This window comes from Pan paniscus, chromosome 3 (genome assembly GCF_029289425.2).
Source record: "Pan paniscus chromosome 3, NHGRI_mPanPan1-v2.0_pri, whole genome shotgun sequence".
In the NCBI taxonomy this organism is placed as follows: Eukaryota; Metazoa; Chordata; class Mammalia; order Primates; family Hominidae; genus Pan; species Pan paniscus.
Window position 1 is genome coordinate 180,902,504 of NC_073252.2, and position 15,923 is coordinate 180,918,426.

Genomic DNA, 15,923 nt, shown 5'->3' on the forward strand with positions numbered 1-15,923 from the left:
CATTAAAGCTTTCTACTTCTAATTTTGTCCTACATTCTTTTTTTCTCTCATTTATGTTACTCCCTCCCCCAGATATAGCCAGGTTTATCTGTACTAGTGGCTAAAAGACACAGATACTGAAAGCTTTTTTTTTCTTCCTTGATTTCAGGGAAATTGATAGAATTGGGTAAGGCATTTGGGTATTTGTCTGCTGTAGCCTGTGGCATTCAGGGATGAGAATAGCCATCAAACTTGTAAATATTTTCTTTATATAAATGTCATGTCTGTCAAGTTCATTGCAGTGCTCCTGTGTCGGCAGAATGTCTCGATTTCAGAACTGGCTATCCCTTGGCTGCTCATTCTGGACAGTGCTCTTCACTTTTGTGAGCCATAGTGTTTTGTAAAGTGGAGCCTCATTAAATCTATCTCACAGGATATTTTTTTGCCTATAAAGGAGTTGGAATACATGAGTGAAGCAGGCCTGAGTTCGTGTATATTTGAAACATGCTTCAGCAGGGCCATGAGAAGTCTTGTTTCAGTTGGTGAACAATCTCAAGTCATTTACTCACTCGTTTTTGAAATTAATTCAGCCAATATTTGTTGAATATGTATAATATGTGTTATTCTGTGTACTGAAGTATACAAAGATCAGTGATTACAGCCCTGGACCCTCAGGTGTCTAGAATATATAATTAGAAGGTAGTCAATATCATAAGAAAGGTAAGATCAAATACTTTGGGATCCAGGGTAGTCAAAACCTTATTGGATTAAAAGGTAATCTCTCAGCTCTGTGTCCTGAGAGCTGAAGCTCTCCTAAGTTGAAACAATGCTCTTCTTGAACTATCTCCTCACAAATTGGAAGCACAGAGTTCTGTAGGTCTTGCACCAGAGCTTAGACATGTAGTTAATACCAAGGCACCAAGTAGCTGGGCAATATGGTTTCTGTCCCAGCCTGTATGACGTCATATATGGATTTGTCATTTGCACCATGGAAATTTCACATCAGGACAAACCACCATGGTTTGTGAACATGGGACATCTCTGAGGAACACAGAACTTTCATATGGCCACGGAGTGTGGTTCTTCTCTGTGTGAACTCTGGTGTTGATTTTTAAAAGGCATGCACTGATTCGAGAAAACCTAATTTTATATACTGGAGTTAGACATACCTAGGAAATAATTCATCCCATTAGACATTTATTGAGAACCTACTGTATGCTAGACATTGTGGGGATAATGATGACTCAGGTTAGTGAGGGAGAATAAAGCCTTTTATACACATAGCTCGAATACATGCAGAAATGATAAGTGAGAAGAGATACAAGTGAAAAGTGTGGCAGAGATTTAAGGGAGAGAGAGGTTATTTCTGATAGATGTGCATTTGAGTTGGGCTTTGTGTAGAGCTGTCGTATCTCCCAGTCTGCTTGGGTCAGCCCCGGTTTACTCCGGATGTCCTGATGTCCCCTCCAATTAACATCTTTCTGGTCAAAATTGTTCCAGTTTGTGTGATAAATTATATGGATGGTCCCCCTAGCTTTGAGAATCAGGAAAGACTTGGCTTAGTGGAGATAGAGAACAGTCTAGGTAAAGATAAATGGCATAAACAAAAAACATGGGTGATGGAACACTTTGGTGCACTTAGAAAAAACATGTTTAGTTTGACTGTAGCTTTGGGAACAGGAAAGCGAATCACTGGAAATGAAGGTTGGGAGGTGAGTTGAGGTCAAATTTTGAGTATCCTGAATGCCAGACTAGATACCTTGATTTTACGTAGTTGGCCATGGAAGTTTGTGATTTTTTTTTTTTTTTTTTTTGAGATGATGTCTTGCTTTGTCACCAGGCTGGAGTGCAGTGATGCGATCTTGGCTCAGTGCAACCTCTGCCTCCTGGGTTCAAGCGATTCTCCTGCCTTAGCCTCCCGAGTAGCTGGGACTACAGGTGTGCGCCACCATGCCAAGCCAATTTTTTTGTATTTTTAGTAGAGACAGGGTTTCTCCATGTTGGCCAGGATGGTCTCCATCTCCTGACCTCGTGATCTGTCCACCTTGGTCCCAAAGTGCTGGGATTACAAGCATGAGCCACCACGCCCGGCTGACTTTTTTTTCTTTTCTTTTCTTTCTTTTTTTTTAAGATTTAGAAAGATCCTTGTAACTACTGCGAGATACAAAAAAGGGCTCTTTTGGGTAACAGGGATTTAAAACAAAATTCTTAGGACCCATTGCCAATTAAGGATCATTTAGATATTTTTCTAAATTAGTGGGAAAATAAGATATAAATTAGTACAGTGTACAGTGAAATGTCACAAAACCTAAAAAAATCATTAAGTTTTAGAGCATGAATTGACTTTGGATCTTTGAGTCAAACATTATCATTTTATGGAAGAAGAAAATTGGCAATCAGACAGATTGTTAAATGTCAAAACTCTCCCAGCAAGCTCTTCATAGAGATGGGGTTAGAACCTAGATGCTGTGGTTTCTTGTGCAGCGGGTATTTACCTTTCCTATAGAGCTTTATTTGGAGACTCCATTATTGACTGTTGTTGGGGCCACATCAATGTCTGTGTCTTGACTGAGCTGTGATGGAACTAATCATTCCATCCCTGGGTGTCATTGCCATTGTATGCACTGGCTGTAGTGGAAATTGTTAAGGATAAAAATGAAAAAACGAGGACAACAGATACCATTCTCATTCAGTGAAATAGGGTTTCAAATTACGGCGTGTGAATACAGGAGTTTTAAAAAACTCTTTAAATATGAAATGTCATTTTATGGCATATAGTATTATAATTTTTTTTTTTGAGACAGAGTTTCACTCTTGTTGCCCAGGCTGGAGTGCAATGGCACGATCTCGGCTCGCCACAACCTCCGCCTCCCGGGTTCAAGTGGTTCTTCTGGCTCAGCCTCCCGAGTAGCTGGTATTACAGGCGTGCACCACCACGCCCGGCTAATTTTCTGTTTTTAGTAGAGATGGGGTTTCTCCATGTTGGTCAGGCTGGTCTTGAACTCCCGACCGCAGATGATCTGCCCGCCTTGGCCTCCCAAAGTGCCAGGCTTGCAGGCGTGAACCACCACGCCCAGCCTCTAAAATTTATATGTGCATATTTAAAAAACATTCAGAAGTTGTAAAATCAACAGAATTGATCAGTTAGGTATAAACTTACAAATCATTGGCACATGAAACTTTTAATTTTGCTTAATCATTATTGATGCTCCTTGAAATTTTACGTGTTGCTATAAAGCTGTTAAGAGTTGAGGAAGGACTGACTGACAAGTACGCTTAGTGTGTTTTTTACACATTTATCGAAGACTGGAAAACCTGCTAGATGAATTCTAAAAGAGCTGTAACACGGACTCAAAGCTTTTAAAATAATTTTTTTTTTTTTTCGTAGAGGTGGAGTCTCACCATGTTGCCAGACTATTCTTGAACTCCTGGCCTCAAGTGATTCTCCTGCCACAGCCTCCTAAAGTGCTGGGATTACGTGTGTGAGCCACTGCACCTGGCCATGTTTTTCTTAATCATTATGTTTTTTGGGTGGCCATCAGAGAGACCCTGTAAAAAATATGATTTTGGAATGACCATGGGATACCTAAATAATAGGGTGAATATCTTTATGCATATAAGCCTAATTTGTTTATATAATATAGTATTTATGTTAAAGGAAGCAAGTAATTTTGGAGATTTAAGACTGTGCATAAAGAAGCATTAAAGTGCTACAAGTTCCCCTCAAACCAGTGAATCACTAAATTTCTAATAATTGTATTATCAAGTAAATATTCATGTAAAATTATGTTTTCATTGCAGGAACACTTTTGAAAACCCGATTTCTAGCTTACTTTAATATAAGCAATTAGGTAGACTTTTACCTAAGTAGAGAAGCTGCTGTAAATCAATACTTTCTCATGGATACTAATTTGAGCTTCAAAAGAACAGTATAATTCAAAGGATGCTTTTATTTGGAAAGTAGGTTTTCAAGTTACTTGAAGGATAGTTGGTTTGTTGGAAAAAGTGAACAGAAAGCTATAGCAGAAATAATGCTGAGAGGATTAGTATTCCAGATGCTTATTAACTTAAAAAGACACGAGCATTAGATTAACAGTTATTGTGCCCTTGGCCAGAGAATGATTTCCACTGTAGAAAATAGTGGGTCATGCTTGATCCATTATCTGTCTTAAAACAGATTCAGGAGGCAGACACCTAGAGTCACAATGCGGGACCAGCTAACCAGTTCAGCCTCACTGAGGCTCGAAGTGTATAAACTAAAACATTCCATAGCCTTGCACAAACATGCTCTTCAGACACCTGACAACAGTTTCAGGGGCTTCCTTGGACAAACTTTCCAGCTCTCAAGTTCTGGAGTCAGTCATTAGGATGCCTGTGGGGTACGTGGACGGTGGGTGGGGTAAAGAGAAAAGCACTTTTGAGGAGAGCAGGCTTGGGAACATGTATTGCAAAGGGTTGGCACAGGGAGAGGTAAAAGTCCTGAAGGTGAAACCTGGGGAGCCTGGGATGCTGAGATGCACTTTTGTGACATGATTTTGCATTTCTGTTGATTTTCATACTATTTATCGAAAGCACGGTAGAAATAACAGGGAAGAGAAATAAATAGTCATCATGTTGTGATTTATTTATTTATATTTTTTTAAAGTGACAGGGTCTCGCTCTGCCAGCCAGACTGGAGTGCGGTAGCATGGTCGTAGCTTACTATAACCTTGAACTCCTCAAGTGATCCTTTTGCCTCAGCCTCCTGAGTAGCTGGGACTACACCAGCTAATTAGTTTTTTTTTTTTTTAATAGAGAGTCTCGCTATATTTCCTAGACTGGTCTTGAACTCTGAGCTTCAAGTGATCCTCCTGCCTCAGTCTCCTATTATGACATTTAGAAAAAGTAATTTCTTCAAATCAATGTGGTTTTCCACTTTGTAAAATGAAGAGAGAATGTAACTGATGAGAGCTTACAGTGACATCCATTATTTCGGATGCAACCATAAGGAAGCTTTTCTAATCAAAGGCCTTCATTTCTTCTTTGTACTGTTTACAGGGTTCTTAACACAAACTGCCTTAGATTATAAACATTTCTGCATGTGCCTTATCTTTCCAATTAGACTCAGTCTTTCCAATTAGCCTCATTGAGAGCAGGGTCAAGGGTTAAAAATAAAAGTGAAAACATTTATGTTATGCTTTAACTCTTTATAGAATACTTTTCATATATATTATTTGGTGTCTTTTAACAATATATTGACTGGGATTTCCAAATGAAAACTGGAAGAACAAGGTATAATATTTATGTTTTCAAATTTGATTTAAGATTCACTAGAGTTTAGTTATACTAAAAGTGTATATTGGCAATATCTTCATATTTTTATATTATGTATTTTGGAGTACTGAAAAATATACTTTACATAATCTCTGAGCAAATGTAACTAAAGTTTTATGAGATTTCTTTAGAGGTAAATTTGAAATCAGTAAATAAACATGGTAGGGAAACTTTTCTGAGTTTTAAAATTAAAATTGGAAACTTAGTGGGAGATTTTAAAACTTTACGTTAATCAAAGTTATATCTGTAAATGATTAACAAACACTCAACTAGGTTCCCAAAGCAAAGACAGGCATCCTGTGACCCACTACTCTCCCCCACACTTGATTCACTGTCTCTAGAGTCGACCACATTTACATATTTAAAAGTTTCTTTTGGTATTTGCCGCTGTGTTTTTAAATAACTTTATCTATCTATCTTGACTTCTTAGCTTTGGATTTTGAGAACTGACTTCCCACCCTGGTTGAGGATTCAGCTTTCTTACTGTGCCTTCCTCATGCACATGTGCCTCCCTCCCCTCATCCTCTTGGTGTTTTCTATCACCTTGTAAAGAAATCAGTAGTCTGTGTTTACATTTTTATGACTCTGTAAATATTATTCATGGATGACCTATCTGGTGTACTATGATTGCATTTCCTTTTGTTTTCTCTGTAGTTAATAATCATCTCTTTTTTCCATTGGCTTACTTCTCTATATTCCTATTACCAATTTGTGGCCAGAATTATAAATCTCCTTTCAGTACATTCCAACACACTGTGTATTCTGTTGGTTTGGAACCTCCTGCACCTTCTGTTCTTAATCTCAAGTTTGTCCTGGTTAATCATTGTAACTGCTGCACATTGTCATCCTATGGCCTCCATTTACTGTCATCTTGTAGGTTTCATTTGTCATTTTCCTGTGTTGGGTGCTCATTTGCTGGATATCATGTCTTCCAGTTTTCTTGGTTTATTCTGTTTTGGTGGAGTAGTGTTGGAAAGGGAGCATAGATTTGTTGAGGCTTTGCATCTCCACAAATGCCATTATTCTGCTCTCATATGTGATTAATGTTTTAGCTAGGGACATAATTCCAGGTTGGAAGTAATTTGGAGTAAAAATTCGATGGTACTGCTTTACTGACTTGTATATTCCAATGTTGTGTTTGAGAAGTCTGATGCTTTTATGTTTCTTGTTTTTTTTTTGTTGTTGTTGTTATTGTTATTTGTTTGTGTCCTCTTGGTGACCTGATTCCTCTCTGAAGTTTTTGGGTTTTGTTTTTGCCCTCATGTTCTAAAATTTCACAATGTTGGGCGTTGATGTAGGCCTTTTGTAACCATTGTGCTAGGTGGGTCATATATAATCAAGAAACCAGTGTCATTCAGATTCAGTTTAGGGAAATTTTCTTGCACTAGTATTTTGATAATATTTTTCTGTTTGTATTTACTTTGTTCTCTGTCTCTGGAACTCATGCAAGTCAGATATTAGACCTCCTAGATTGGTTGTTCACTTTCCTTATCTTTTCCCTTCTGTCTTACTCTTTGGGAAATTTTTTAAACTTGATCTTTTAATTTGTCAATAGATGGTTTCTGCCATCATATTGTTCATTTCCAGGAATTTTTAAATTCTTTTCTCCAAATATTTATGTATGTATTTATTTACCTCCCCTCCCCTTCTCTCCCCTCTCCTCCCCTCCTCACCCCACAGGGTGCTCTGTCACCCAGGCTGGAGTGCAGTGGTATAATCACAGCTCACTGCAGCCTTGACCTCCTAGGCTCAAGTGATCCTCCCACCTCATCCTCCTGAGTAGCTGGGACCACAAGCATGTGCCACCATGCCTGGCTAATTTTTTAATTTCTTTGTTTTTGTAGAGGTGGGGTCTTGTTATGTTGCCCAGGCTGGTCTCAAACTCTCAGGCTTAAGCGATCTTCCTGCCTTGGCCTCCCAAAGTGTTGGGATTGCACATGTGAGCCACCGTGCCTGGCCACATATTTTTCTTTTGATGGTAACCTGTTCTGTCTCTCTGATATCTCTCTGTTCAATATCTCTGAAGAAATGAATTCTTCAGTTTTATTTTTTCAGTGTTGTTTTGGTTTCTGCTTTCATTTTAGGGGACTAGTATTCTTAGCTTTTGCGTTTGAGATAAGTAATACCAACCATTCTGGCTCTTCACTCCTTCCAGACACAGGAGACAGGATTAACTTCCCTGCCTCCATGTGACTTGTTTTGACCAGTGGATTGCAAACAGAAGTGATGTGCACGTCTCCCCTACCTGGATGATCGATGCTTGTGTTGAGATTGGAGATGCCACAGGCACCCAAGATGCAGTGTGGAATGCTCCACACTGAGGGGGCCAGCTGCCTGGGGATTCATCCAGAGCCACTTTGGACTTGGCTTGAATGGGAAGTAAATGTTTGTTGTTTTTAACCACTGAGACTTTGGTATTGTTTTTTATCGCAGTGTTATCTAGCCTGTCCTACTGAGACAGCTCTCAGTCATATTTAAGAATGAGGCACAAAAAGCTGTTTGGAAGCTCTCTACTAGTGGGTGGGGTAGTCATATGGCAGTGATCTGGCTTAGCATTTCTGTTAAGGCACTCCCAGATGTTAATGTCAGTAGATCTTTTCTCTTGGTCTGGTCAGTTTTCCCAGGAAAAACCCTCCAGTTCTTCGGCCTGACAAATGTAAGCCCAGCTCCTGGGTTCTGCAAACTGAGTAATGGAAATGGGGCTTGGGATGCTTGCTGTTCAGTGTGTGCACACTCTATAATGTTCCCTGTTTTTAATAAGGTACTCCTTTCAGCAGTCCCAGCCACCTGGAAGTCCACGGCCCATCTGATTAAGTCTTTCTAGAGAATAAACCTTCTGTTTCTGCCCAGGTTGGGCAAAGGCAGGCAGGGGGTCTGACTGCTTCTTAACAGACTTCTGGCGAGTCCTCCATGGTCACACCCTCCGTCTGAAGTCTTTGGTGCTGGAATTCCTGAGCCGTTTCAGGCTTTTGCAGTATGAATGGATCTGCTTCTGGGCTTTCTCTATGACTAACCTAGGCTTTCTGTTTCTCACGTCTCCTGAATCACTTACCACGCTGCAGTTTGCTTCCCACCGTCCCAAATTTTGTTGTTCTCAGCCGCTGACCTTCCCATTGTCCTTTTGTGTTTATGCCTTTTAAAAAATCCCCTTTCTGCTATTTTCTAGAGGGAATGTAGGGAAGCACATATATTAAATCTGTGTAGTGTTTACCGGAAATTCTTTAATAATGAATTTTATCCTCCCAACTTTTTATTTTGAAAATTTTCAAACATAAGAAAAAATGAAAACAGTAGAATGGACACCATTGTATATATCCCGCTCTTAGATCTGACAATTAACTTTTTGCCAATTTTATCATCTCCTTTTCCTCCTCTCCTCCTTCTCCTTTCTCTCTCTGTCTCTCTCTCTTTTGCGCTCTCTCTCTCTGTAATATTCTACAAGTATATATGGTATATGTAAGATAAATATATCTATGTCTATATTTTCTCTTTTGCTGTAACATTTGAAGGTAAGGTACAGATATTATGACCCGTCACTCCTAAATAGTTCAGCATACATTTCCCAGTATATATGGTATATGTAAGGTAAATATATTTATGTCTATATTTTCTCTCTTGCTGTAACATTTGAAGGTAAGGTACAGACAGCTATTATGACCCTTCTCTCCTAAATAGTTCAGCATACATTTCCCAGGAACAAAAATAATTCTCTTACAGGACTATAATTATCATACCTATGGAAAATTAAAAAAATAGTTCCATAACGTCATTTAACATCTAGCATGTCTAACATCATCTGACATCTAGCATAAATTATATAGTTTCAAAATTTCTTATTTATTTTTGTTTTTTTTTTTTGTTTTTGAGGCAGTGTCTCTGTTGCCCAGGCTGGAGTGCAGTGGTGTGATCTTGGCTCACTGTAGCCTTGATCTCCTGGGCTCAGGTGATCCTCCCACCTCAGTCTCCCAAGTAGCTGGGACCACAGGCACACGCCACCACACCCGGTTAATTTTTTGTATTTTTTGTAGAGGTGGGGTTTTATCATGTTGTCCAGGCTGGCCCCAAACCCCTGAGCTCAAATGATCTGCCCACATCAGCCTCCCAAAGTGCTTGGATTACAGGCGTGAGCCACTGTGCCTGGCCTCAAAAATTCTTTTATAACTATTTTTGCCTTAAAAATTGCGATCCCATCGTGGTAAACATGCTGCAACTGGTGGTTATTTCTCTTCTGGACTAGAACAGTTTCTCAAAGCATCGTTTTTTGTACTTGATTTTTTGCTTTTAATTAATCTTGAACAGAGCTAGCACCTATAGAAAAAGATAAATAAAGATGAGGCCCTGATAAGGAGATGTTCGTGAAAGCACTGGGAAACAGAGCACATTTTATTTTTTAATGGTTTGTTTTTCTAACCCAGGTGCTACTAGTCTAAAACTTAGCCATGCAGTGCTTTGCACATTCAATTAAAACAAAGAAGCAGTATTTGTCTTCACTGTGATGAGGAACTATATTTAGAGTTTTCCCAGCCCACCCCACTTCACCTTGCATACTTTGCCAGCATTCAGCCTCATGACTTATGTTTGCTTCAAACTGAATTTGAGTCTAAGCTCAAAGGGCATGCATTTTTGTTTATGACTAAGGGCTGATCTCTGAAGTTAGTATAGTTATCAAACATTCCTCACATTCCATATGTCTAATTTTTAGTGCTTGGAGGATCTGGTGCTGTGCCAGAGGAACATAGAGGCTAGAGAGCACACGGAAATATCACCAAGGAAAGTCTCCATGTAAGCTATAAAAATTCAATCGTATGTTTAAATAGCAAAGCAAATAGTAGGTATGGGATTGATTTGTGGCATGTTAGTACCATTCTTTAGGCTGCTTAGGAACGTTTCTTAGTTTTCTCTTGGTTCTTGAAATTCCAGCCCCAGAGCTTAAAAAAATCTGTGATTCTTTCAGTTTGTCTTTTAGTTGTACTCAGGGCCAGAATAAGGAGATTTTTTATTTTTTATTTTTATTTATTTTTTTGAGACGCAGTATCACTCTGTCACTCAGGCTGGAGTGCAGTGGCACAATCTCGGCTCACTGCAACCGCCACCTCCCAGGTTCAAGCGATTCTCCTGCCTCAGCCTCCCGAGTAGCTAGGATTACAGGCACCTGCCACCACGCTCAGCTAATTTTTGTATTTTTAGTAGAGATGGGGTTTTACCATATTGGCCAGGCTGGTCTCGAACTCCTGACCTCAGGTGATCCACGCACCTTGGCTCACCAAAGTGCTGAGATTACAGCCATGAGCCACCATGCCCAGCCCTTTTATTTTTATTTTTGTTTTTTTTTAATTTTTTTGAACCACTCAGACTGCATCTTCTCCTTACTCTCACAGGGGAAGAGAAGAATGATCATCAGTGGCAAATGGCAGCTGCAGCCAAGCAACACTGGCCTCACACTCCAGGCAGAACTCTGTGCCCTCCTCATGAAGGAGTTTTTCAATACTGCAAAACAAATACTTGCAGAAGCTAAGCGTGACTTAGTGTACGGTTGAAGGGGTCACCAGTGCAGATGTAGTGGTCACCAGAAGATAGGTTCATTGAACACATGTTGAATGAGCAGCAGTCGCTGTTCTAGCCACTAAGGACCACAGTGGTGGACAAAGTAAGTCATGGGGAGGTAGGAAGGAGGACTAGAGCAATAAAGGAGATAAATTCAGACATGATAATAGCATTAAATAAATCAACTGTATGCCATGATAGATAGTGACTACTTTATATAGACTCATGCATTAGTCAGCTCTGCTGTGGTAATAAGCAACCTGTAAATCTGTGACTTCCACAACAGGTGTCTCCTTCTAGCTCGTATTACATTGTCAACTAGAGAATAAAGTGAAATAATTATGTAAAAATCTCAAGTCTAAGGATCATGCAAGATCTGTGAAATAGTTTGGTCACTAAATGTTTAGAAAAAAATTCAAATTGGTCTTGGTGAAATATATGCATAACACAAAAGAGTCAGATTATGACAATAAAAATAGAACCTTTGTAAATTTAATATGAAACAATTTAATATAAAGAAATCAAAGAAGGAAATTGTAGGGCCTTTGGTCAGAAGCTCCTTTGTTGTTTAGCAAGGTTCAAGAATAAATAAGGCTGTTTCCTCTTCTTAATAAAGACATTATATATAAAAAAGTGAACATTTTGTAGAAACAGACTATAATAGAAACTTGAATCTAAGTTTAAAATGCCTTAGATGATGTTAGAAAAAAAAAGAGTAACATTTATGAACATGGGCATATATTTTTTGGATGTCTATAAATAGTCATCTTTGAAATGTTAAGCATGCTTTCCAGCATGTGCTTTTTCTCTGGCCTGAGAAGCTACAGGTGCACCGAGATTGATTGACTCATTTACCTTCTTAAAGCTTTTTTGGGAAGCAGTTAGACTTGGTTTAATTGTCTAGTAATCTGGCCAGCTGCCTCCATGATCTTCACATTCGGGAAGGCCCGTGCTTAACTGAATTTCTTCTTCACTTTGGGACCCTGGAAGATCACTGAGAGTCAATGCTGGGTAACTCCATTTAGGTCAATTATGTAGAGATCCCTTAGTTAAAGACCAGGCCCTGCTAACAGCATCACTATAGTGTTAGGATATTTGTTCAGGTAAATCCCACAGAAATGCAATGATCATGTGGCCAAACCAACATACTTTCTTCTTGCATTTATCCAGGCAAGATTAAGAGTTGAGATATACTGAAATAACACCAACTTCACATTATGAACATTTTGAAATTTATTGTGAAAATCATTTATTTTGTCTCTAAATGTAACAATAGCTGTAGACTGCAAAAGAAGTTAAAATCAGGGCCAGAGAGTGGCTGATGCCTATAATTTCAACTCTTCGGGATGCCAATGTGGGAGAATCACTTGAGCCCAGGAGTTTGAGACCAGCCTGGGCTACACAGTGAGACCCTGTTTTTACAAAAAAAAAAATAAAATAAATAAATTTAAAAAATTAGCCAGGCATAGTGGCACATACTTGTAAGTCCTAGCTTACTCTTGAAGCTGAGGCAGGAGGATCACTTGAGCCCAGGAGTTCGAGGCTGCAGCCCAGCCTGAGCAGTAGAGCAAGACCCCTGAAGTCTTGCTGTGCTGCCCAGAGTCTCTTAAAAAAAAAAAAAAAAAGTAAAAATCAGAGGGTGGAACTGAAGCACCAGATACTTCCCCACAAGCTATTAAGGCTGAGTTAGTTCTTATAACTCTCCACTGACAGCAGCTGTGCCTTTACACCAGGGAGCTTGCTGCATGGAAGCTCAGACTCAGTCTGATCTAGCTGAGCTCTCCGTTCGGAAGCAGCAGGCTTCAGGGCGCATAATCGAGAACTACAAGTAAGGCTAAGGCACCATGGCCCCAAGTCCCCTTACTGCAGGAGCTGCATAGCAGGCAGTGCTTCCTGAGGTTAACTTTATGAATCTGTGACTGAGTAAAATACTTGTCAGTATGTAACTTAGGGCTCATTCAAGGATATTCAGTACAGTGTTGTTTTGGATACAATTAAAATGGCTATCAGTACCAGACAATACTGGAAGGGCTAAACTGTGATCTAAGCTTATTGTAAAAGATGCTCCCGTGACATAAAATAAAATTTAAAAAAACTTACTATTAAAAACGAGGTAGCAACATGAAAAGCCTCATAAATTATATTGTTGAATGAAAAAAGTAAACTTCAGAACGATGTGCACAGTATATTATATTTTCTAGGCTGTATGTAGAGAAAGGCCTGGAAGAACACATACTGCCCCGGTGGTCGTGGATACTTCTGAAGAGAGGAGTGTGAGAACTGGAATGAGAGCTGGTGGTCAAAGAGACTTAGCATTGTCTGCAGTATTTTAATATTTTACAAGGAGGGTATATTCATGTATTTTTTAACTAAAATCTTATATTAAAAGTAAGATTTTAATAACTATTTTCAAAAGACCACCAGCTGCTGTGTGGAGAATGGGTTATAGAGGGATGAGAGTGGAAATGTAACAACTAGTTAGGAAGTTAATCGGGGCAAGAGATGCTAATAGGTTGGATTAGAGAGGTGGTGGTGGAGGAAAAATAGTTGTAAATAGGGCTGTGTTCTGGAGGGTGAGCCTGCAGGATGTTGATGGAGAGGGGGGCATCAAGGATGACCGCCTCCCGGGTTGTGAGGTGAGCATCTGGGTTGATGATGGTGCCATTTTCCAAACAGGTCATTTGGGGGAGGAATGGGACTGGGGAAGTGGTCATGAGGGGGAAGTTAAAGCGTTGTTTTTTATGAGTTGTTTGATGTGGCCATTAGATACCCTGCTATGGAATGATCAGGGAGATGCTCTCTGATAAATCTGGACCTCTAAGGAAACGTCTCTCTGGAAATCACTCACTCACTGTTTTCTCTAACAAACATTGAGCACTGTGTACCATGTATGTGCTTGGCATGCAGAGATGAAACAACCGCTAGAAACTCGGTGAACTGAACAGAGAAGTCAACTAAAAAATGTAAACTGTGTGAAATATTTTAATGGGAAAATACTTCCAGAGCTTAACAATGTCACTAAATAGTGACAGCTTTGGGAAAACATGATGTCTTCCCCAAGAAGATGATGTTTGAATTAATTTTTAAGGACGTTGAATCTTAGAAGAAGACAACTGTTTAAGTGTGAAACTATAAAAGGGGCAGGATGGTGGAAAAGTGGAGGGAGAGAAGATGTTCCAGGTGGAGGGAACTGCACGTGTTAAAGATATTTTTACTACTTGTATATCAGGCCGACTGGCTTCTCTTTGACCTCTCCTGGGCTTCTTTTGGTAGATTTTTCAGTAGTTGGTGTCATAGGCATCTGCAACGCAGATGTCCTGCCTCTGAGCTGTGAAGTAGTACTTCCACACTTTGCCGTCTTGTCTCATGATTTCCTTGTATTCATGAGGGTATCTTGTTGGTATTAGCTGACATTTCTTTCTTCTTAGATGTTTAGTATTCATAGAATACTGTGCCTGTAACTCATGCCAACGATGTTCTGAAACCTGGCCAGTCTCACCAAGCTTGAAGCCTATTTTATTTTATTTTATTTTTGCCTCTCGAAAGCTAGACTGGGATGCAGACATTTATAGCAACATCATTCATAGTAGCTAGAAGTGGAAACAATCCATATATCTGTAAACTGGTAAATGGATAAGCAAAATGTGGTATCTGTGGAGTGAAATACTATTCAGCAATAAAAAGAATGAATTCTTAATGCATGCTATATAATAACATTATATATCTTGAAAACATTTTGCCAAATGATAGAAGCTAGACACAAGAAACCACAAATTGTATGATCTTATTTATATGCAATTCCAGAAAGGGCAAATCTGTAGGGACAGGAAGTAGATGAGTGGCTGCCTGGGGCGGGGGCGGGGAGATTTCCCACAATTCGAAAAAACTTACGTGAACTACATAGTCTACAAACATTGAAAAAAATTAAGAAAAAGGTATGGCACGAATGCATAAAATATATGTACATACTAGACTGTTTTATTATTTACTACCATAAAATATACACACCATTATAAGTCTTTAAAATTTATCAAAACTTATGCACACATTAAAAATTGTGCATGATGCCATTTGTAGTTGAGAGAAATGTAAACAAATGTAAAGAGGCAGTATTAAATCATAACTGCATATAATTAACTATAGTATATACTGTACTACTGTAATGATTGCATAGCCACCTTCTGTTGTGGTGAGCTCAAGTTTTGGGAGCATCTGCTTAAAATGCCCTGTGATGCTAATCATCTCTGTGTGAGCAGTTCCTCTCTTTGGTAAATTGCATATCACAGTAAAAAGTGATCTCTCACGGTTCTCAAGTATTTTTCATTGTATTTAGTGCAATACCGTAAATCTTGAGTACACTGTGGGACCCATACAAAGTGCCACTTGTGATGCTGGAAGTGCTCCCAAGAAGTGGAGAAAAGTAATGACCTTACAAGAAAATGTTGACTTGCTTGATATCTACAGTAGATTGAGGTCTGCAGCTTAGGTTTCCACCATTTCAGATGGACGATTCATGGTGTATAAGCAGATAACCTAAACTTAAAGCATCAATAAATACAGTACGGTACTGTAAATGTATTTCTTTTTCTTTATGGTTTTCTTAATGACTTTTTCTTTTCTCCAGCTTAGTTTATTGTAAGGATACAGTATATAATACAGTGTACAAAATACGTTACTTGACTGTTTATGTATTGGTGAGGCTTCCGGTCAACAGTAGGCAATTAGTAATTAAGTTTTGGGGGAGTCAAAAGTTATAAGAGAATTTTCATCTGTGCAAGGAGTTAACACCTCTAACCCCTGCATTGTTCAGAAGTCAACTGTACATAAGTTTATACATGGACTGAAAAAATACCAAAGTATTGGAGTAGATGTCACTCTACAGGAAGGTGAAGCAAGGACTTTAATAACAGTTCATCCTGTTATTTTCTGTATTCTTCATAATGAGAATCTATTAACTGTTTTATAAAATGTATATTTTTAAGTCAACATTGAAAACTACAGTATACATAGAGTTTGTTTAGTTTGATACCAAAATATGATGTATATTTTGTACATAATATTATATCTACATATGTATATATTTATTT

The 15,923-nt window shown here is 38.9% G+C and overlaps 1 protein-coding gene and 1 pseudogene across 2 annotated transcripts in view; one reads left to right on the forward strand and one right to left on the reverse strand.

The window, feature by feature from the left end:
• The window catches only part of WWC2 (WW and C2 domain containing 2), a 215,091-nt gene that overhangs the window by 66,729 nt on the left and 132,439 nt on the right, over positions 1 to 15,923 (forward strand). The window lies entirely within an intron of this gene.
• On the reverse strand, positions 10,636 to 10,816 carry LOC134730332 (small nucleolar RNA U3; annotated as a pseudogene).